Source organism: Anopheles coluzzii, chromosome 2 (assembly GCF_943734685.1).
Source record: "Anopheles coluzzii chromosome 2, AcolN3, whole genome shotgun sequence".
Classification (NCBI taxonomy): Eukaryota; Metazoa; Arthropoda; class Insecta; order Diptera; family Culicidae; genus Anopheles; species Anopheles coluzzii.
In genome coordinates, this window is record NC_064670.1 from 123,589,769 (window position 1) to 123,613,426 (window position 23,658).

At 46.1% G+C, this 23,658-nt stretch overlaps 1 protein-coding gene across 1 annotated transcript in view; it reads left to right on the top strand.

The window, feature by feature from the left end:
• LOC120954043 (phosphatidylinositol 4-kinase beta) overlaps positions 1 to 23,658 on the top strand; it is a 97,189-nt gene that overhangs the window by 43,117 nt on the left and 30,414 nt on the right. The window lies entirely within an intron of this gene.

Genomic DNA, 23,658 nt, shown 5'->3' on the forward strand with positions numbered 1-23,658 from the left:
GCGGACATTCATGTGTGTGTAAGCATATGATTCTCGTTATGCTTCATTCGTTCGCTGCATCGAACCCCCACCACTCGTGCTTGTGAAGAAGTGTCGTCCCACAAGATATGTTTATTCAATTTCTCAAAGTCTCGCACTGCTCGGTTGCGTGGTACTGTGCGTAACATTCACTACGCAGGAGGAGGAGGAGGAGTGCATTAGTTGCAGTACCACGCATCGCGATCGTGCCGAGCGATTTGCAATGGCGTTTGAGGGGGAGATTGTTGGAGCCAGAGGGGTCAGTTAGCCTCGCATTTGCTCGCCATTCCGTCAAAGCTCAGAATATGCGTGTGTGTACGATGACCTCCTTTGCCCGCGAGTAGCCACAGCAGCATCATAATCAGGCAGAAGCAGTGAACCACAACCGATACTTCCATTCGAGGGGCATTGCACAGTGTTGTTGGGAAGCAGCAGTAGCAAGATCGAGGATCGAGCATTAAGACCCTTCGCATAAGCACATTTCACATTCGAATCGTACGCTCTGGGGTGTTCGCTTTGCGTTGTGAATTAAACCTCTACCCTCCCGTGTACCGTTCATATCGTGTTCTTCCCCCTGGCCAAACACTCAGCTTGGAAAAATTCACAACCCAAAACTACATAATGAAGATGTATGGTGCGTTGTTTATAATGGATGTAACTAATTTTAACCCGTTTCTTCTGTGTTCTGTTTTCTTTGTAGGTAAGAATCCGGATTCATCATCGGGAGAAGCGTGTGTGAGACTGTATACACAACGGCGAATGTTTACCGCGCATCTTTCTCGACGACGTTTTGTGCAAAAGGAAAAGGAGAAACAGAGCTTCATAAACAAAGGGGCGGCAAGCAGGTTGCTCAATTGGTGAATGGAATGGATACTTCCTTGAAGGGAATGATGCTGTTCGTCAAGAGTTTGAAAGTTGTCAGCAGCAAAAGACATGCTCTACATCCGCCATGCACGATGTATCCTGTATCGGGCGAAGTGATTCTGGATGAAAAATCGCTGAGTAGCGTAGTACGCCGTAGAAGATTAAAACTGTCCTCCTAGTCTTTGTCTGCGCTTCGATGCACTCAAGACGAATTCGCAATGCTTGCGGAATATCTTATGCAAACAGAAAACAGTAAGCAGGAAGAAACCGTTGAGGATGAATATGCATTCTTCTGGGTCTGACCACACTACCGAATAATGCCAAACAGCACAGAGCATCCGTTATTAGTTAGCAGAATCATCGTACCCCCCCCCCCCCGGTCGTTGACGCACTGTGATTCGTTCGGATCATTCAGTGTGGCCACATTCTTCTAGTATTATGGCCCTCCACCACCAGCCGGTTCGTTCGGTCAATGATTTATTGTGGCTCTCGTTTGTCCAAGGTATCTAGAGCATAGGATGAGTTTGCACAGCTCAAAATCATCGTTACTGGCGTGTCACGTTTGAGATGCAGCAGCAGCAGTAGCAACATCTGTGTCGAGGACGACGAGGTTTTGTGGTTTTGGCGAATGGAAACGAAATTTAGAAACACACACACAGCAAAGCAATAGATCGATGCGGTTTGGCACGGTTCTTATACAGCGTGGCATCCCGTTTGGGGAATCGAATCAATGGTGCTGTTGATGAGAACTCTGACTTTCTTGTTCTTCCTCTTCCACTGTGGAGGTGTACGGTACGAGCCGCATGTTGATTGTTGATATTTGTGTACTTTAATTCAAAACAACATCCTGCCACCCTGTGGCAATCAGTGCGGTTTTGCGTCCCCTGATGTGCAGTAGTACACACAGCACAACCCGTGTTACAGTTTATGACCCAGTTGGCACAATTTGTTTCCAAAAATTCCAAACGCTTCGTTAGCGGGTAATGGTGTTATGATTGTGAATTCATTTCTTACTGCTGTTTGTTGTTTTGTTCTTTCTGAAATGTTTCCCCCTTCTCGCCGGGTTGAGATTTCGCTTTCGCCATCGCTCCGAGCAGAGCGCAACCTGTCAATAGATGTGCCGGCTTCCTTACTACGTAGTATCGAACGCAAGCCAAGGGGGAAGAATTGAATCTTCCCTCTTCCTGTGCAGCGATTTCTTCAACAACTGCTTTGTAATCTTTTTTCCTTGCCGTACTAAAGCAGGGTCAGTGCAAGAGCGTGTAAGATGGAGGGGACGCAAAATTCCGATCGATGTTTAGCACACAACCGGGGTCGGTCGGTCGGTTTGTTGTTGGCCCTTTTTCGCATGGTTTGAGCGCATAATTCTTTCCGTTGTCAGGCTGCATGTGCTGCACAATCTGTTGTGTTTGTGTTTTGCTTCACCATTTGCGCTCGAGAGGCACTTTACGGAGCGGAGGGGTGCATAAGGGGGGGATGAAATGGCACCAGTGTGCAAACACGTATCTTCCGCACGTTCCATTCACATCCGTCGCCGGGGAGTTTGTGTGTAAGGATGAGTCATCGGATTTGTACGCTTGACGGTTTTCCACCCGATCCGATGTTGGTCAATTACGTTCCGTTCCCTTGTGACGGAGTTGCCGAGTTGGAAGTCCAATCTAAACATCCTTGCTGCTCTCAGAGTCCCGTCTTTCAAGAAGCCGTTGCTGAACGCAGCATATCGAATTCCAATCGCAGGATAGGGCGGGCGTGTCCATCGTACACGGCAAAACGAGGTAGATAAATTGAAATCGAGGACACAACCCATCCGCATCGCTTGCTCATCCCGCCCGGCCGGCCAAGATTAGGGCGGAAGATAATTTCCTGGATTAAGCGCAAAGGATGATGATGATGATGATGATAGGAGCAAAATGAAAACTAAACATCAAACGCGCATGGGTTGGGCGCAACGGTTTCACTGGAAATTGCACTAGCACGGAAAAGACGACTGCGAAATGATCGTAAATATTAGATCTGTATGAAACGTTTCCTTCCCTGCCTGGAAGTTTATCCCCCCCATTTGCCGGCGGAGATTGGCATTGGCGACGACTTCTTGCACGGATGCTTTCCCGGGTCAGCGGTGGTGAACGTTTGCAGCAAAACGGGCATTGAATGGTGGCTGCACTTTAACCGAATCGGCGCACAAAGCACTAAACAACGCTGTAGAGAAAAGCCTTTTGCCCTCTTGAACCCTCGACCAGAGGAAGTGGGAGGGAGTGTGCCGTTCCGTCGAAAACTTTCCAATCGAAGGACCACTCCCGGCTGTTGTGAGCGTTCGACGTTCCCACCGTGCACGCGGATGTCAGGCAATGTCTTAAACTCTTTCTTAGCGAGCTTAACCATCGCAGTCACCTGTGCTTCGTGTTCTCGCGGGAGGAAGGGAGAGTGTGTCGTTTCCACCCATAAGTTCCTGTGTTCGATGGTGATGGATTAACCTTTCCCGAAACCCACTCACGATGGAATGATGAAAGCTGCTGCTGCTGCTGTTGTGGCGGGATATGGGCAAGAGGTTGTTGAACATGGTTGCAAAACACAGAAAAAAACTGACGATAAAATACACATCAAGAGGTTGGCAAGTTGCTGTGATGGGAAGTTTTCTGCGCTTTATCCGGTGCTTTCTGGTGAAAGGGGGTGCAGCGGCTAAAGTGTGTTCACTTGATGACAACACCATGATTGCATCGGTGCAATGCCTTACACCTCAGCGGAATCGTTGGTGACGTTAAGCTTTTTCCAAGTTTACGATTTATATGAACAAGCAGGCAGAGACTCTTCACTTTTGCACTCTCGAGTTGAATGAAAGGGAATGGCTTTTATGTTCGTTTGTGGTGGAAAATAGATGTTTTAAGATAATATTTAAAGCCACCATATTGTACTTGCGTACTGCGTATTTTTTAGGGTCAAAAGGTCGCCAATTCCTCTGCCCAATAGATACGATAGCAGCGTGTGCTTTCGCTGCATCCAAAAGCTCTCCATCCTCAAACTACTAGTAACTAATTTCATGACTCTTCCCCCACACACACGGCTGCTCTTATTTTTTGCATTCAAAACACGTGTTTTCCCATCACTCACATCCGAGGTTGAACCATTTCCTTGTAAAAATGCCACACGGCACACCAAAAAACATGAAGGCAATCAATCACAAAACTTCATAATCCACTTCCCTCCCACCGACCAACGTATGCAACGGTGCTCTTCTTCTATCGTCACCGTCGACACCGTCGTTGGCGGCGACGGCGCCAGGCTCTCGTTAACGAGGATATGAATATTTAAATGGATGTGCTTCGCTTCCGCGCGTTCCGTCGAGAAGAATATTGTTGTTGTGCCAGTGAAAAGCTTTCTTTTATTTTGCAACACACGTTTTCTCCCCCCTTCTCATGGCCATGTTCATGTCGTGAGGCTGTCCTATTGGAGGTTAGATAAAGCGGGCTTTGCTTTGATTTGTTGGCACGCGTGTGTGTGTGTGTGTGTGTGCTTACAAAGCATTTTTCCATCGAAGGAATTTATTCTCCCGACGATACAGACGACGACATACATGATGCACATACGGGATGACTCACAACTTCCCGTCCTTGTTGGGAGTCGATTTGTTGCATTTGATTAAGAAAATCGTTCCTCTCCGATGTGTGTGATCGGTTGGAAATGCGATTAACGCTGAGCCGATTGCTCCAAAACACTGGGGCTGGGAAATTATCCCTTAATAGCATTGGCACAGATTGATTGCCGGCAATCAGCAGTGAGCAGGCAGGCAGGCAGGCACCCGGGGAAGCGGTGACGAGTTGATAATGAGGCGTAGAATTACGTCTTGGAAAAGCGCGTACCAGCATCGTGTGCTGCTGACTCAGATTGTCTCTTTCCGAATCAATCAGTCCAATTGTAAGGAAGGGAACGACGAATAATAGAATATCATTCGCGCTTGAACGGGTTACCGCTTACCCTTGCTTAGGAAGTTTACAATTTTCATCAACGAACAGCACAACACGAAACACGTCTTAATAAAAGCGATGCTTTACCCAAAGCTCTTCGGGGCGTAACGAGGGGATGCGAGCGCATATTACTCCAGGACGAAACAACGAATGAACCACTTCAACAATAACAACTTCCAGCCGCGAGGCCAACTCCCCGCACTGTCCTCACTGACCCTCGGAGTGTGTGTACTCTTCGCATCATAATAACCTTTATCCTGAATGGATCCTGGCCTGTTGTTGGGGGGTTGAATGGAGTGCAGACAGGGGGGCATGGTTTATGGCAGCTTCGTTTTGCTGGAAAGATAGGGATGAACTTATCGGTGTGGCAGTAAAAAGGGCACCAACCCTCTAACCATCCCGTCAGTGGAACATTTTGCGTGAAATGTGGTTTTCTTAACATTGTTACGAGCAGCGCACTTACTGCTGTTACGGATGGTACAATTCTTCGTACTAAAGTTCGCTGAAAGCCGTTTGCCCGTGCGAAAGGGAACCGAAAAAAGGGATTGGTTGGACAGTAACGGCCGGGAAACTTTTAATCGACGTGCCCGGAAACCCGGAACACCAGCGTGTTTTGGAAGAAAGAGTTGCCAGAAGCAACTTCATGCTTCATGTTCTTTTTGGTGGTTTTGTATTTGCTCCGAGAAAGTGTGTGAGAGAGAGAGGGGGGAGAGAGAGAGAGAGAGAGAGAGAGAGAGGTTCGAAAGGTTTCTGGGGATTCGGTTTTTTTTTCGATAAAGCCATAAATTCTGTAACATCTTTTGCTCATCATCTACGTCATCTGCTCACCCTTGGATCTTGAGACTGGCTGGCGGCGGCGGATCGTGCCTGAACACGGTACGGGGTATGTGTTTCCTTTTTCGAAAGAGAGGGGGGAGGGGGGAGGGTTATAAATCTTGGAGCCTTTCCGCCTCTTTTTTTGGTGTTGCTGCTGCCTCTTGGCGAACCCTCTGTGACCCAGTAAGGCGTAGCAAAAGGCGAAGAAATGCTCCAAACGCTTACCCAGGACGACACGCTGTCTGTGTGGTGCCCGAAAAAACAAGCATTTCCCTGCGTTGGTTAAGTGTAGTAGTGTAGAGAGTAGGCCTCTCCCATGATGGCCCCTTCATCTTCCTCAAAATGCAAGCGAAACTGGGTCACGCGTAATCTCGGCGTGTCTGCGGTGTCATGTTCTAATTCCCTTTGTCCCTTTTTTGCTGCCTGCACAGAGCATTCCGCTCTTCACTCTGTCCCGGGCACACCATACACGCACGGTTCGGCAAGGGGCAGAAGGTACTACGGAATGCGATGTCTATGCCACCGCCCGTTCGTCTACGCGCATGCCCGCGCCCATGCCCGGACCGGGCTTGAGTAGGATCCCCGGATCCCCGAGAAGCGCCCCGATGTCCTTCGGTTCTTTCGCTCGCCTCGGCTCTTCCGGGCGGTTGGAGTCTGTGTTCGATCCCAGTGAACCAGGGGTTGTGTAATCGTACCGCTATTAGTCAGCGGTTTTTGTCTCTACACACATGTGTGGTGCGGATCGGACGTCGTGAGTGTGTGCAGGCGAAAGTAAACCCATCGTTTCGTAGAATGGCATCATCAACAACATCCCTTGAGGTGTGTGGTGTGGTGTGGTGTGGTGTGGCGTGGTGTGTGCTAGAATGCTAGGCCCCAAACACCACCACGTCCTTGTAGTAGGTTAGGATGGGTGCTTTTTTTTGGCATGTTGATTTTTTGGAAAGCCATGTCCCTCTACTCCCTGGTGTGCGGTTACGGAGCGTGTCGGATGGATGTAGGTTAGATTTTTCTCCCCTTTTTTCCGGAAGAGATTTTACCATCGGAGGCTGCTGCAGGAACAAATGCCTGTAGGAAGTGTTTCTAATTTGGTCTTTCGACTAGATTGATACCTTCAGTTCCTAAGAGAGGGAAAGGGAGCTAGAGCAAAGAGGAGTCCATTAATGTGCAGAGATTGGATCAAGTCTTGGCAATTCATCTCCACTTTGCACACTTTATATTGGGAAGTGGTTTTTCACTGCACACATAAACACACGACCACGAGAACACATTTTGTGGCTTTGTTTTCCGATTGATTCCCATCTTAGAATGGCCATTTAAAAAAGGGGGGTTAGTCAAGACTGATGGCAAACACTTGTAAAGTGTTGGAATTTGATTTTGCTTTCATACAACAAAACTCTCCTTGGGATGGAATCTCATTGGTTTTTGGTACAAAAAATGGGTCTTCTTTCCCAACGGGATTTGGTTCTTCTTGCTTTCACCGGGCCTGATGCCCACGCTGCTTGAAAATGACTATTTGGGGAGGGAGAGAGAGAGAGAAGCAGAAAAAATAATCAAAAGCAATCAATTCCAAAATCACAATTTCTCAGAAAACGCACTCCAGCAAAAAAAAAACACTCACCAAGCAAAACAACAGCACGAAACCCAATTTGCTTCATCGCCAGTGGACTGTGGTAGAAAATTATGTTTTTCAAATTGCTGTCTGCTGTTGTTTCCGTTCGAAAACATCCCTGTTTCATTAGGAGGACGCCTTTTTAAAAAGCTTTTTTATATTTTTAGATCCTGGATTATGATAAAAAATGGACTCTGCACATTCTCTCCAAAACAGCGAACAAACATGTCAAACGCAAGTTTTGGCAAGAAAAATTGAAACAATTTATTGTCCGTGGAGGATAACTACGCGAGGCGCTGTGTAGATAGAGAGCAGCATCTGGGGCTTTACTGTGAGAACGCTTTGTCGCTGTGTTCTTTTTGCCGAGAAAGCCCCAGCAGCTCCACCTGATCGATAGACGTTGTCCTTCTCGCCGCCTCCACCATATCTATTACTCAAGGACAACGTCTGTCAGGTTTCAATAAAAATCCCATTTCATTAATACAACAATACAAGTGAAAATGAGCACCAAACGCCCTGTTGTAGTATGCCGTCGTAATGGACGCTGATAAATGACTTGCCTTCTATCCCATTGACGGTAGAAGAAAAACAGTTTGTCCTTCGCGTCATCCCATCCAAGTGCGTCATTAGGACGCGCGATAACTATTGGAAGGCGACGTTCGATCGGAAGAATGTTCGATACGGGATGCTGTACGACGCGATACCACTGATAGCAGCAGTAGCAGCACACAGGATAAAGATGGGAAGAAATGTGTTTCTCCTCCTTCGGTGTGCTTCGGTGTCCGTATAAGCAAATCAGGAATGATAAATAATGCGAGAAAAGCACTTTGCTGGTAGCCTGTTTGAAATGGAGAACTTGGGACGCAGGGACATCATGATTGTGTTCTATTTTTGGTCTCTGCTTAATTTTTCCTTTCTTCACGATCTATAGCACACAAAAGATGTGTTTTGCTGGAAGAAGGCAAAAAAACGTTAAACGAAATATGTTTTATCTTACTCACTACTGTGTGCTACTGCTCTCGTTCGTTGTGGTAAAACAAGCTGAGAAAAACGGAAAAATCACCATATTTTCCTTCGCACGAACGCCACTCGCTCTTATGTGTCTGGAGAAGAAGAAAAAATACAGCCACTGACAGGGGCTTCCTGTGGAAATTGGAATGATGTTATTGTTTTCACACCAAACAGCGATCGAATTTCACTACCACCACCAGCAGCAGCACTGGGAGAAGCCTCTTCTCCCCTGTCTACTCGGATGTTGGAATTCCAATTCGTTCTATTTTGACGTTTTCTGAACGCATGCTGAATATGCGTTTAGAAAAATGTCCGAATCCAAGTGTGCGCGTTGCAATGGCGTTTTGATGGCTGTGTGTCGAGTGCATCGGAAAAGGGAGAAGCAAAACAAACACGACGGACGATCCACAACAGTAGTGTTGGGCGGTGGTGGTGATACATTGCAGGCTTGCTAGCCTAGCAGCTGTTTTTGCTCCATCCGAACTCACTCAATCGCCTTTGCTGCTGCTGCTGCTTCACGCATGGAAATGGTTTTCGTCAGGATCATTTCAAACAGGAGTGAAGAAAAGTGAGACATTTCACATCTTCTTTTCACAGCAACAGTGCCAGCCCCTACACATTCAACGGCTGTTTCGTTTGCGGTGGGTTTGTTATACCCCGACCAACTGTTGTTTCTAAGCATTCCCTCCCTAAACACACAGGGACCGATCCTTAATGCTTGTGGAATTAGGCATTTTAGTTTTTCAGTGGGGGAAGTTTTTATTTTTCCTCCACCACCACCACTACCACCACAAAACGCAAAACGATCCTTATTTCGTATTCATTTGTGGCTTTCTGCTCCTGCGTGGTGTTGTCGCCGCCGCCCCATCTGGAAACGGTTATTGTGCTGTGAAAAGTCACCACCCTCCAGGAGGGAGGGCCGTTTGAAGAGGAGTCAAACGATTCGTGGAAGCCTAGCTCGAAACTGAAACGGACATTGTAATGGTTTCCGTCCAAAAGCTTGTTGATATTTTGGACCCTGCCAGGTTTCTCTCACTCAGCAACAAAAACAGAGGGCGCATTTGTATGCCTCCCCAGCATAATGGAAATGTTGTGCTCGTGGCGTGGCGCTGTCAGTTTTACGTAGGCGTCGTCGTCGTCCCCCTATTTAGAGACCTGTGAGTGTAGCTGCTGGGTTCGAAAATGTTTTTTCGCCTGTCTCCCTTAATTTCGTGTGAGATCCAAAACCGTAGGCAGCAAGCCCCAGAATCGCTTCTTTTGATAAGCAGAAACCAATCAATATTGAGAGCAGCGGTTGTGGAATGTGGAATCGTGCCGCTGCTTCTCGGTGTCAAGTGACGAAAAAAGCACCGGGCGAAGCAAACTCTAAACTTGAAATCGAAAATTCCAATGCTCCGCTTTCATGTGTAAGCATCATCTGGAAAATGTTACATTGTATGTAACACACTACATTTTAAGTTGGTAGCAGCAGCAGCAACAGTACACGATAATCGCTATTATTTACGTGCGCATGAAAAATGGTTGTTAATGAAATTTGAAACCATATCCACGATCAAGTTCTGGCGGAGTTTTCTTCTCTCTCCTTCGTATCAGCCAAAGTTTTCACGAACGTTCGTTTAGGATGGTGTAACTTTTTAGCTCAAAATTGTCGTCTCTGTGATGAGCACAAAGGCTAGAAGTTTTGTTGTATTGTCGAAGTTTCTCCTTGGATTCATGCAATACTGAAGACACTGTACATCATATGGTTGGGATGTGTTCTGACAACGTGTAGCTAATGCAAGATCTTGTTCCCAGCTCCCATAAGTTTGGGGGAACTCAATCCGTATCTCGTTGTACCGGAGCTGAACACCAACTTGGCGGATGATGTATCCATAGTTTTTCCGCTTTTCCGGTACTTTGAATGAAGATGAATTTACAATCATTTTTCAAAACTGCAATCACTGGAATTCAGTGGAATAGTTCATCCGAACACGACTGGAGGGGGGAACCAAGCGTTTCATCTTCCAACTTACACCACATCAAGGAGTGAGCAGACGACCCTTTCTTTTGTCGTTTCCTTCCAACAAGCATTCATAAAGTATCCAATTACCCTCGTGATGTCAGCGTACAAACGATCTCGCCCCGAAGAACTTGCATCCTGCAGCCCATTGGAGGAGGTCTTTGCCCATCAAAAGACGTCTTTTTTCCCCTCTCTCCTGTGTAGCATTCGTAGAGAAAGTCGAAGAACTTTGATTGTTGGTTCCTTTCGGTCGATGATGATTGACACCCCCCAGCACAACACAGCAGAAGCACAGGTTCGCGGTACGCATGATGATGCCACATGGAAGTGAACAATTTTTCATCCATAATTGATGGTTTCATCTCTTCTGTCTCTCAAATGCAGACACACACACTGCAGTAAAAATCGAATCGAAAGAAATACAACCCCAAAATAATGACAACCATTCATCTCTTTTCTCACTTGACGCGCGCCCTGCCAATGCCAACATAATGGGGCTCTTCCGTTCCCCGTGTTGATCACATGTTATTAAGTGGTTTCTTTTTTGCTGGTGGTGTACAATGGGGAAAATAAATGCATGTTAAACATGTTGTGTATTGTTTTGGGATATTCCAAACACACACACACACAAACGTTTGCCTCAAACTCAAAGCTGAAAATTGAGGAAGCTTGATCTGGAGCTCTCCCTTTTGAACAAGTGACATGTGTGCCGATCATGCGTTGTGGCATAACATCGATTCCAATTCAGTGTTGATCGAAATTCCGAAAAGGGCATATATTGGAAAGGATATTGCATAATGTAAATTCCTAATGACGACTGGCACTGAATGCTTGTTTGGAGGTTTTGATTCGTAACAAATGCTTCTGGAAATCTTGAACCACGATTGCTGTCCCTTCCCTTTCTATCGAAAAGAAAAATCATGTCAAATTTGCATACACTTCCAAAAGTACTTGCGTTAGATACTATAAACTATCATCAGCGACACTATTACTTAACTGACGGACAGGTTTGTTCCCCCCCTGCTTGCATAACTACGGCGCGTTTCAACCGAACGCGCCCCGCGAGTACGCGTGAAAGTGATCAAATTAATTGGCCTCAGAAAGAGAGAGGAGCAGCAAGGTGAGAGGAGGAGAGAGAGGGAAAGCAATGCTAAAAAAATGTTGATGTGAAAGAGAAACCCCTGCCCCTTTTCTCTGCACAAAGTGTCATCGATCAATGGCAAGGAGGATCGATGATGGCACTTTCGGGTTTCTCTTGTTGGTGCTGCCGGGCTGCCGATTAGTTGCCCATTTTCACACGCTCTGGCCAGATGAAGATGTCAGGTGATGGTTGATTTTAGTATTTATTTTGTTGCTTTGGAAGCTTTTCCTGCAGAGAGTGTTGGTGGAACGACGCCTTGAAACAACGTTACCTATAAATGAATTGCTTTCCATCAAAAAAAAGTAACGACTAGCTCGCGATCAATCGCTGTCCACACAGATCGCTGTCGGTGGTGCATCTTCAGTTGCAATGGTTTTCACTTTTCACTGCTCTTCACTCTCCAGTGGAAATAATAAATACCGCCTTTCTGCTGCTGCTTACTTTCTTATTTTGGGGCGGTGCAGCGATGATGATGGTGACTAGCGTGAACCGTGAACGGCCGTTAAATGGACAATCACGGGACGGGAGCGGGGCTATAGCCCAAACAAATCGGTGATTATGTTTTTAAAAAGCAAAAGAAATTACAAACCATCAAACTCTGGAAATGGAGTTGAAATATCGTCCTCACTTAAAAAAAAAGCAACAATTTAACTGTCTATAATACCTCCACACAAAGAGAGAGAAAACGAGCGGTGGTGGCAAATGGTGTGATAATGTTCCATTCCTAAAATGGTCATTTTTATCCAGCTCGTGATGAATCTTCAAACACAGACACCGAGGAGAGGAGTGGTCGTCATCTTTGCTTCCGCACTTTTCGCCATTAATTGCGCGTGTTGAAGAAAGCAACAAAATGAAATGCCCTAATCCTCCAACTGAAATGATAAGAAACACGAAAGGTGTGGTGGTGGTGGTGATGGTGGTGGTACGGAAAACGTTAAATAACGGTGGAAGGAAATGGGGCTTGTGTTTAGTGCGTCGGAAAACCGGTAACGTTGAAAAATGTGTTACTTCCGTCGTTTTCACACAATTTATCGTGTTCCTAAATGTTTGCTTAATTTTCACCTGTTTGTTTCTCTTTTGGTTTTTTATTGCATGATCAGTAGATTGGTTGGACAGAGTGATTTGATCTTGTAATATCCTGGAGATTTGACCCCTGATTAGACCATAGTGCCCAATATGCCGGATCGGAATATGGCCATCTCCGTGACAACTGTGCGATAATCTGACATGTCATAATAAAGATCATTCGTTTACGGATCGTTGTACTGACAGCAACTTCAGCCTGCTGTTTATTCTTCTGCCTTGCAATTTTGTGCCTTTGTTATAACGTTTAATTCAAATTGATAAAATTCGAGGTTTTACAATCTGTTTTTCCTTAACTTTTTTGTACTTAACATTGTAAATCTATTAAAAACAAACATAACCTCACTAGTGGGGTTCAATCAAATGAGGTCAATTTGTACCGATCATTAGACGAAAGTGAAAACATTTAAATCCCTTCCTTCCCCCCTTCATGAAAGCGATTGTTCAAACGAGACCCAAACATTCACGCACACAAGACACTGCCAAATGGTGTCCATTTTTTGCCCCCTTCGATGGACACAGGTGCCGTCGCGGTGCATACCGCCAGTGGTCAATCGCCTCAATCTTGAAAGGGCCTCGCCTAAAGTTAATTCGCCGCACAACTTCACAACTTGTCCATTACACAATGTTTACGAAATCACGACGGACCACGGCACGGCTGGTGATGATCGTGGAGATTGGTTAGCTTTGAATCGTTCCTCGTTCTCTCCTTCTCTCCATACTCCGCCCCAAAAAGTAGAAAAAAACAACAGTTTCATTGAAATGTATCTTCATCGAACGGTGAAAAGGCAGTTGAAAGGAAACACCAACCAACCAAACCCACCAACCTCCCTCTCTTTCCCTTCTTTGTGAGATGGACGAACGATGGCGTAGCGGATTTCCGACGACCATTAGCTTCGGCCATTAATTGGCTTATCGCTTGTCAACCCTTAATCCGTTCGACAGACTGGATTTATGTAATCTTTGGTGCCCTTTTTTGCGCCGTTTTTTCTTTTACTTTCGCTTTCACGATCACCCTTCGCTGCTTTATCACACCTGTTGTCGTTGGTATACTGAAGGCTTCCATCGGTTGTGTACCATGGAAGAAGGTCGTCTTGCCTTACCCGTGTTTTTTGTATCCTCCTTTGTGTCCTAGCTTGTCGAAACAGTCGAAAAGGATTAATATCCAACCAGCCAGATGGTCCTGTTTGACTGCAGGAATAGAATCCTCTTCATTATCCGATAAGCGTCAATCTCACGCGTCCTCCTCTCCCAAGAAATCGTCGTGAAGATCGTCCTTTTTCCCCCCCTATCATCATCAATTGCTTTTGAAGGGTTATTAAAACAAGACGCCCGCAAAACGCAACGCTACTTTCTATCGTTTCCACTCAAAGTACCCGTCATCAACAACGCCATTCATCGGATGATTGGGCGTTCTCGGAGCTTCATGGGGTTGATATTTTTAGACAGCACTGCACAGGCACTACGCAAACTTTTTGATGAACAATTTCTAAAAACCCCCCCAATATTCGATGCTACTACACACAATCACCGGAAAAGAAGCTGTGCGCTGTGCGCTGTCCGGGCTTGGCTATTGCGGAACGGCCTGGATGGAAACTGCTCGCGCGAGCAGCGCAATTTGCAAAGTTGAAAATGTGTATCAGCGAGAGATAAAATCTGCACACAGAAGGAATGAGGGGGGAGGGGATGGGGGGGGGGGAGGAGGAAGGGACCGACACACCATCGTGAGGATTATCTTTTCAATCAAAAGTTTTGATCGTTTGCGAGAAAATAACGAAAGGAATATGGGATGACGGGGTGGTGGTGTGTATGATGCAGCTTGTTTGGCTGGTGGGACTGGGTTCTTTTTTTTTGTGAATCGCGAATAAAACACACACACACAGCTCGATGGTTGGTAACCCGAAACTCGTGTTTGACACTCGTGAGGTGGGGGATGGGCAAACAGGTATCTAAAGAGGAGTTTTTCACGGGGTTGTTTTTCCTGAACCTCTGCCGTTAATGAGCGAAAGTATGGTTTTTAACGAACGGCGGCGGCGTCGATTTGCGCGTCGTCGTCGTGTCTTGTCTTGTCGCGTTTGATGATGGCGGTTTATCAGTGTGGATGAAAAATGAACGCTCATTACACACGGGGGCGCGTGTTGTCGGCAGCGTGGGACGAACACCGGTTTTGCGCAAAAGTGATGGCGTGTGATCAATTTATTGCTTTGAGTTTTGTTGCATAAAAAAAGCCACAAAGTGTTATCAAAATGTTTTCTCTCTCTTTCTACATTTTGTAAACCACTTTATTAGCAGAATTTATTACACAAAACATAATGGGAAACAAACGATTGGCGTGAAACGTTAGTTCGTTTTGTAACTCATTAATAAATCATTCATCCGGTCGCAGACAAGGGCCCTTACCTAATGCCCGAGCAGCCTAATCACTGTCCAGCGAACAATTACCATTCCATCGACGGGGTCCATAAATACCTCACCACCGACCAGTGGTCAATGCACTTTCTCCCACTGTTCGACATTTGAATGGTCAAGAAGCGAAATGCATTCATCCATTCATCGATTCCCCCCCTCCCCAACCGTCCGTGAAGGCACATAAAACCACCGTACAACGTCGGGTCAACGAACTCTCAAGCGGCACAAAACTGCATCTTACAGGGGTGGGGGGAAGCAGCCCGGAAAGTGGCCCCCGTGTAACGAAACGAAGAAGGAGGAAGAAAAGTCCAGAGGCAGAGGAAATGCGTTTGTTGAATTTCCTATTTTTGATTTAAGCACACACTTTATCGCACACAAAGGGGGGGGGGGTGGTTGCGACTAGCTTGCAAAGCAAACAGCAAACCCCCAGATATGGAAACAGTCTTCCGTCCATATGGAAACGATTCTCCCCCTCTTTCAGCTAGCGCGAACCTTTCGGTTGCGATTAATTTCCTTCATTTTTTAAAGTAATGCCAACGAGTCAATGAGCGGCCGTTTTCTTCGCTCGATCGATTAAATACTCTGTTGAATGCGTGGTGCGTTTTTCCACTCCCCCCCCAGCCCGATCCACTGCACAATGCAATTTTGCACATGCATTTCACGCGTTAAAGACGCGGGCGCGCGTAGCAGTCCTCTTGGTTTGGAACGATTTGTAGCAACGGTTATTTAGTAGAAAAAAGGGAAGGGAAAGGAAGGCGACCATAAATAAGGAAGGAGGCAAAACATTCTGTTCCCCTTGAGCAAAAAGTGGGTAAGAAAGACGAACATGTGTTGTTCGGAACCGTACCATGCGCAGCAGGGGGAAGAAGCTTAAGTATGGCGTTGTAAAGCCATGTAAAAGTAGCTCCGCTTGTTGATGTAGTTTCCGCGAAAGCAAACCGGAACTGCTGCTGCTGCAGTTAGTACAAGAGTAGGTGTAGTATGTGTGGAAGATATTTTCCTTTGCGCGCAGTTGAAGTTTTCCATTAACCGTCTACAAACGTTGCGTTGGAGACCGGCGGCGCCAACTGTCTTTTAGATAGAAAACACGACCAGTGCAACCGATTGATGATGACAAGCCTGTCAGTAGATGAGTGTTCTACGGCGTTAACTTCCAAGCAAAACACACACACACACACACTCTGGCAGAACGGCATTTTGTTATTGTGTGCATGGGGATGCAATTTATGTTCGCTTGCATTTGGGTGCATCCTGGGGCTTCTCCCTGTCAAACCTCTCTCATCACCCCGCCTCGTATCTTTTCATTGCTAATTTGATCCTAGTAGGCGGCCACCGCTCGTGGAAAACGTGTCTCCACAGTGCGGTGAAGGAGCGAGCAAACTTTCCGTATGCGTATAAGCTATTGCGCACACAAAAACACACACACACACACACGTACCGGAAGCATTAAATAGCAAACTGCATAATTTGTTCTCCGTTCTGTGCTGTGTGTGTTCCCGGTGTATCCGGGACACAGCAAGACAACACACTACTAGCACGTGTGGAGGTGGTGTGGCGCTATATGGGAAAATATGTTCCCGGAACGGGTTGGCATGGAGACGTGTGCGAGTTGCAGCAGATGATGCGAGAGAGAAAGAGAGTGTGGTGTGTGCATTAGCCCTATAAAATGAAACAAAAGAGCCTCCTTCCTGTTTCTGTATGTGTGCACTGCACCGTGTTGTGTATCGTTTGTACAGTATTATGGTGGAAAATTAGTTGCATTAGAAGAATGGGAAGCATAATGAATTGAATAATGTATACTCGCACACACACACAAACAGTGGGTGTTGGAGAATTCTCGTACAAAGCACGAGGTCATGGCAATGCGATGATGATGATGATGATTGTATGATGTGTGATGCATTTTGTGTTTGTGTACATTTTTGTGTCATTCTAATGATTTTTTTACTTTCAAATTACCTATGCTCGTTTGTGTTAATATTAAATTACACTCGTTTGTGGGTTTGTGTAGGTACACAAATGCAATTCGAGTTTAATTAGTAATGAAAACTGATTGAACCCATTTAACCCAGAGGGGAAAAGCATTGTTCGGTGTAAATAAAATATTGCTCACGGGCTGCACGTAATTTTATTTGTTGGATAATTTACCTCATTACCTTTTCCGAGAGCAATGCCAGCATTTGTATTTTTTCCTTCTTTTGCTTTCCTAAAATATGTAATTTAATGTGTGCATGAAGCCCCAATTAAAGCAGAGCCACTGCGCGGTGTGGATGAAACTACGATCCTCTCCTTTTGCTAATGACTTTGATCTCTTCACTTTTCACGACCGATTGCGATCAATGATTTATGAGTGATGGTCGTTTTCCCTCCCCCCCCCCCCCCCCCTTTCAAATCACAGTTCCCAAACACTAGCAAACCGTGGCCGGATGGGGGGAGGGGTGGGGATTCTCCAATTACTTTCCATCGCTCTGTTTTGTGTCTCTCGCCCCGCTACACTAACGATCCTGCTAATTGCTTCCTGAAGCGTTGGAAGCGATACAAAATTGTGGCAGATATTTATGAAAACTTAACATTAAAATATATCAACCAACGATGCAGAGAGCAAGAAGGTGGTAAGGAAGAAAGGGAAAAAGGTGTGGTGGTGGCTACAAAGATACAAAAAGCGAAGGAAAGCGAAGCAAAAAGGAACAAAAAAACGTGTTGGTGTTTTTTTATCATACTCAATTGTTTGCTTCCGTATGCAGCGGCACTGTCACACACACACATATGACCGGGTGTTGTGTACAGGTTAATGAGCAAAAATTTGTTAGCAAGCATAATTATGCTGCAAAAGGTACATGAAGTCGGCCATTCATACCACAATACCATGCAGCTACCAGCGAGACGCCATGAAGTCAAGCATGATGATGATGATGATGATGGTGGAAATTCCCAGCTGGGATGACAGGAGAAATCTTCTCTTGCGCGAATTTTCCACCAGCACAAATGTATATAATCATTAATAATATTTCCCCCTTCTTGACATAGAGCGAGAGAGAGAGAGAGAGAATGTTTGTGGCACTAGTTTTCCTTCTTGCGTCAAACAGCGGCGATGACCCGGTGCCGGCGGATCCGGTTGTCGCGACGGAACTGCTGCCGCGAACTTATAAATAGTCGCGTCTGTATGAACTATCTGTGTCCCTCCCGTCCCGCGTCGTGATCCCTTCAGCTACTGTCAGTGCCGGAGACAATGTAATCCGCTTTCGATTCATTTACTTTCCGATACTTTGTTGCAGGCGCCGCAGGGAGCTAAGGGGGGGTTGGCTTTGTTGACGTTTGAAAGATGCACTTTTGTGCATTCACGGGGGGCAGTTTCTGCAAAGGCATCAGAAGAGATGATGAAGAGATGGATCACGTTGACGTGTTGCTTTTTGTTGATTTCCGCCGAGCATATTGACGATGTTACAAAAGTTATCCTTGTTGTCTCCTGTCCAAAATTAGCATTTTCCTTACAAACAATTGTATGAAAATTTTATGCATCAAAATCTCCACACTTAAAGCATCCTCTTCTCCATAATACCTTCAATTTCGCTCTCAAAAACACAATATTGTACACATTTTCGCATAGGAGAGCATTCCGGGAAAATCTCCTGCCGCCGCCATGTGCACGGTTCTTCGCCATGCAAATGCAGTTGCCTGTTTTCTCACGAGGATAATTTCCATTTTCCCGCTTCCTCTGTGTGTGTTTTTTGTGTGCCTTTGGTGTTATTGCGGTAAATTTAAAATTCCTTCGCGCTGTGTTGTGCTTTCTGCACTGCACTTTCCTTTTCCTCTTCCAGGCATGAGTGTTTGTGTGTGTGTGTGTGTGTGTGTGTGTGTGTGTGTGTGTGTGTGTGTGTGTGTGTGTGTGTGTGTGTGTGTGTGTGTGTGTGTGTGTGTGTGTGTGTGTGTGTGTGTGTGTGTGTGTGTGTGTGTGTGTGTGTGTGTGTGTGTGTGTGTGTGTGTGTGTGTGTGTGTGTGTGTGTGTGTGTGTGTGTGTGTGTGTGTGTGTGTGTGTGTGTGTGTGTGTGTGTGTGTGTGTGTGTGTGTGTGTGTGTGTGTGTGTGTGTGTGTGTGTGTGTGTGTGTGTGTGTGTGTGTGTGTGTGTGTGTGTGTGTGTGTGTGTGTGTGTGTGTGTGTGTGTGTGTGTGTGTGTGTGTGTCGAAGCACGAACAACGAAAGATCCATCCAGCCGTGTGCAGCTCAGACACAGCAAATGCCATACCAAGCGCCCAGAAAGTGCATAACTGCAGTCACAGCATGACGACGATGTGTGTGTGTGTGTGTGTGTGTGTGTGTGTGTGTGTGTGTGTGTGTGTGTGTGTGTGTGTGTGTGTGTGTGTGTGTGTGTGTGTGTGTGTGTGTGTGTGTGTGTGTGTGTGTGTGTGTGTGTGTGTGTGTGTGTGTGTGTGTGTGTGTGTGTGTGTGTGTGTGTGTGTGTGTGTGTGTGTGTGTGTGTGTGTGTGTGTGTGTGTGTGTGTGTGTGTGTGTGTGTGTGTGTGTGTGTGTGTGTGTGTGTGTGTGTGTGTGTGTGTGTGTGTGTGTGTGTGTGTGTGTGTGTGTGTGTGTGTGTGTGTGTGTGTGTGTGTGTGTGTGTGTGTGTGTGTGTGTGTGTGTGTGTGTGTGTGTGTGTGTGTGTGTGTGTGTGTGTGTGTGTGTGTGTGTGTGTGTGTGTGTGTGTGTGTGTGTGTGTGTGTGTGTGTGTGTGTGTGTGTGTGTGTGTGTGTGTGTGTGTGTGTGTGTGTGTGTGTGTGTGTGTGTGTGTGTGTGTGTGTGTGTGTGTGTGTGTGTGTGTGTGTGTGTGTGTGTGTGTGTGTGTGTGTGTGTGTGTGTGTGTGTGTGTCGAAGCACGAACAACGAAAGATCCATCCAGCCGTGTGCAGCTCAGACACAGCAAATGCCATACCAAGCGCCCAGAAAGTGCATAACTGCAGTCACAGCATGACGACGATATGTATGCATACGTATATGTGGGGACACACACACACTCACGGATACATTCACACAGTAGGCTCTGACTTGCATGTTGAGCTGCTTCGGTTGTGCACGGAGATGCATCGATCCGCGCGGACTGCTGCTGCTGCATTTCAGCTGGGAGTGGCGGCGGGATCGTTAACCTCTTTCGGCGAAAGAGTTGCGGAAGGATGCGGGTCTTTTTATAATAAAAAAAAAGAAAACACCACACACACAAAACCATACAAAACTGGTTCCACAGTAGCACGGTAGCCACACGCTTGTTAGCTTCCCATTCGCCGTGGTGGAGCCTTTTCCTTTCTTTCACATCAATGCATTTCTTCTTGCATATATTGTAACTCTTGCCTTTTGCCGCCTTCTCGACAGTCTTCATTTACCTCCGTCCATTCTTTTTGGTCGCCTTTCTCTCGTTGTTGCACGGGGTTTTGCTTATCTGTGTGCCTTCCTCTCTTTCGCCTTAAATCCTCAGGAAGGTGTGCCACTCCGCTTTACCTCCGCTCCCTTGTTTGCATATCGAATGCAATTATTAATTCATTAGTCCATAACGAAGGCACATCGCATAAAACGGCACTGTTGTCTCGCTCCTCTCGACAATTCACTCCCTCCTTTTTATCCGAGCCGGCTCGAGCTTTATTAATTTTGATGTGTACGTGCGCTTTTTTTGCGTTTCGTTTTGCGTAACTCTTTCTCTCTTTCTGTTCTTATTTAAATTTAAATACCTTCTTCCTTCCTTTCATCTCGAATATTTCCCCCTTTTCGGGCAAGCAATGCTTTCGCTGCTGAGATGTGTTTCGTAAGGTTTGTTTTTGTTGTGATTTGTACTTTGGCTGCCACCACCACCACCACCACCACCCCTACCGGTGAGAGCATCATAATTGCCTCTTTCCAACACCTTTTTCGCGCCATCCTGCACATAACGATACGCAAGCACCTGTGTGAGCTGACAAGATGACAGGAAATCGACGGAAAATAATCATCATCTCCCCACTGATGGTTGTTGCTGGCTTTTGTGTTGGGACGCTTTCCTCCAGCGGGGCTTTTCGAGGGAGGATGTGTTTCGAGCGCGCATTTTTATTTATTGCTATCACCTGCAATTTCCTGTATAATATTATGTGCAGTGTTTGTGCTTGTTGTGTGTGTGTGTTCACAAATGAAGCAAAAAAGGCTTAGTGGTCGCCCCGCGTTGGTGTTCGAACACACAGAGGAAATAAATCAGCTGCAATAACAGAGTCGCTGCATTCATAACAACAGTAACGGCTACAGAAAACGAGGGACAAAAAACAATGCTCAGTGAAATGAAGTGAAATTTCACACACACACACATATGCTTTTTTCGTCGTGTTATGTGTTTGTATGCAGTTTGTATTTCGATACCATTTTCATCCTACTTCCCACTATGCAGCTGGTAGAGCATAATTGGAGGGTTACAGAGTACATAAAAAACGGATGAAATTCACATACAGAGAGCACTGTGCATTATTTATTGACGATGTTGTTTGTGGGAAGTTTAAAAAGTGCAACAGTAAACCCCCCCCCCCCCCCCCCCCCCGCTGTAATCGCAGAAGTGGGTTATGCATGTTTAAGATGTTCAATGTTCTACTTTTGATTAAATGATTTATTGTCTCACTCACTGTAACAATGTGTAAAAGTGCATTTGGAAAGGAATGTCTCTCCCTTTTCCTGCTGGAATGTCATTTTTTTATGTTATGCTTTCGTTGTCATGTCAACCACAAGCTAGCTTTTACCATACCTTTACCGATCGCTTTAAATCTCTTCCGCACACACTCCTGTCCGCGCTCCGAAGGCCCATTAACGTCACATCGATGGATCGTTTCACAGTTTATTCATCGTAAAAGTTGCGTTTTCCCCTCCTTCAGTTAGACGACTTTTCCGATGATGCTTCAAGACGAATTGGAGACAGCCATAGAGTGAAACACAGGATGTTGGCGTACTCTGTTGATGTGGATTGTCTTCTGCAGGTTCGATTCCTTTCTGGAGTTCTGCTTGAGACCCACCAAAACTGTGGCGGATGTTTAAAGGGAAAACATACCGTCAAGCGTCCGGGATCATCCATTTAACCATTAGTAGAGGCTCCTCATCCCCAGTATATCTCGCTGTGTGTGACAGCGAGTTATTGCTTCATAAAAAATGCCTTAAACCCATCAAACCAAACCATTCGCTGGATTAGTACACGACTGTCTTTTTTCTTTTTTTTGCTGAGAGATAAGTTCATCGTGTCCCTCCACCGGCGAGGAAAAATAATAATAAAATCACCCTCTCCACACTCCCAACAAGGAGTTGAGAGAGGATCAAGTGGTGCGGGCCTTTTATTAGCCTTCCGAGACATTCTTACCTCATTAAGTGAGTGCGTTTTGCCGTCTTCGATGGTTGGATGAGGCCTTGTTTTTTAAAGAAAGGGAGCTAAAAGGGCGTGTACACACACAACGCCGTAAAGGAAGCTCGTAAACGTAATTTAGAACTGCAATTCTGCTTGTCTTTTTTTGGTTGTTGTCTCTCCAATGTGTCTCTGTGCGCTTTTAAGAAGGGATGACTTGTGCGATAAATAATTAGAAGAAATTAAGCGCAATTTGGTTCGCGCGAGTGTTCGTGCTTGGGGAGCGAGAGCTGATGTGCTGCGCAAACTTTGTTGCTGCTCAGAGTTTTCCTTCTTTTGCCTTCTTCTTTTTGGTTTCTTCTGAGCTGGGAACTTTTTCCAAAATTTCATGACATGAGAGTGTATGGTAGTCAAATTTTATTACAACTCCTAAATGAAGAGAGAAACGAAGGAGGAGTAGGAGGAGGAAGAGAAGCGCATAAGCACACACGGGGGAAGCTAATTTAAAATTAAAATTTTATGGCAACCGCTTTTGACGGCAACGCCAGCAGTTGACGTTGACGAGCCTGGGCTGGTGGGCGCCCACCAGACACGAGGGTGTAGGGTGCGTGCCGTTTCGATTGCGAGGACTTTTGGGAGGGCTCCGCCGACTCTAAGATGTTTTCGGGAATGAAGATCTTTTCCTGCTCGCGGAATCCCAAGCTGATGCAGCTGAGGTTGTTCGCTCTTCGGTAGTTAACACTTATGTGAGAGAGGGGCCAGGTTTCTTCCCGATTCGGATGACTTCATCCAGTCGTAGGAGGGAAACGTCACACTCTACCCCTTTGCGCACCGGTCTCAGAACAATGGGTTGTCGTTGTTACGGTGGTTTGACTCTTTGGTGCTGTGAGGGTCATGACCCTGATGCCGCTGGAGTAGTAGGAGGGACAGTAAGACAGAAAAGACGTTCCTCCCGGTCGACGGGTGTGTTGCCCATGGTAAGGGTTAGGGCTTAGAACGTTGTTTTGCCCTATTCTCCAAGCTGTCCGTCGTGAGAGCTGCTGTACGATGAACTTGGTTGAAAAATGGAAACCTTGAACTCTCACACTACTACATCACGTGATAAACTTTGGATTCAATCTGACATTTTAAGCAAACCACAACAAACCCAACGCGACTAACTCACCACAACAACAGAGAACAGACTGAAAAAAGGTCCACAATGGTGATCTCATTCGGCGCACGATTCACAAACTGGTCCAGTTCCAGTTGCTGCCGCCGCCTCCTCCAGAGATTATACTTTTAAGGTGCTTCGTGTGGTTCGCTTGTTACACTGGGGTAGGATAAGCGAAAAAACGACCTGAAATTGATTTACCAAACAAGAACACGCGCGGGACGTGTGAAGGACGCAGAGATCCGGGTGCGGATTTATGGGATGCA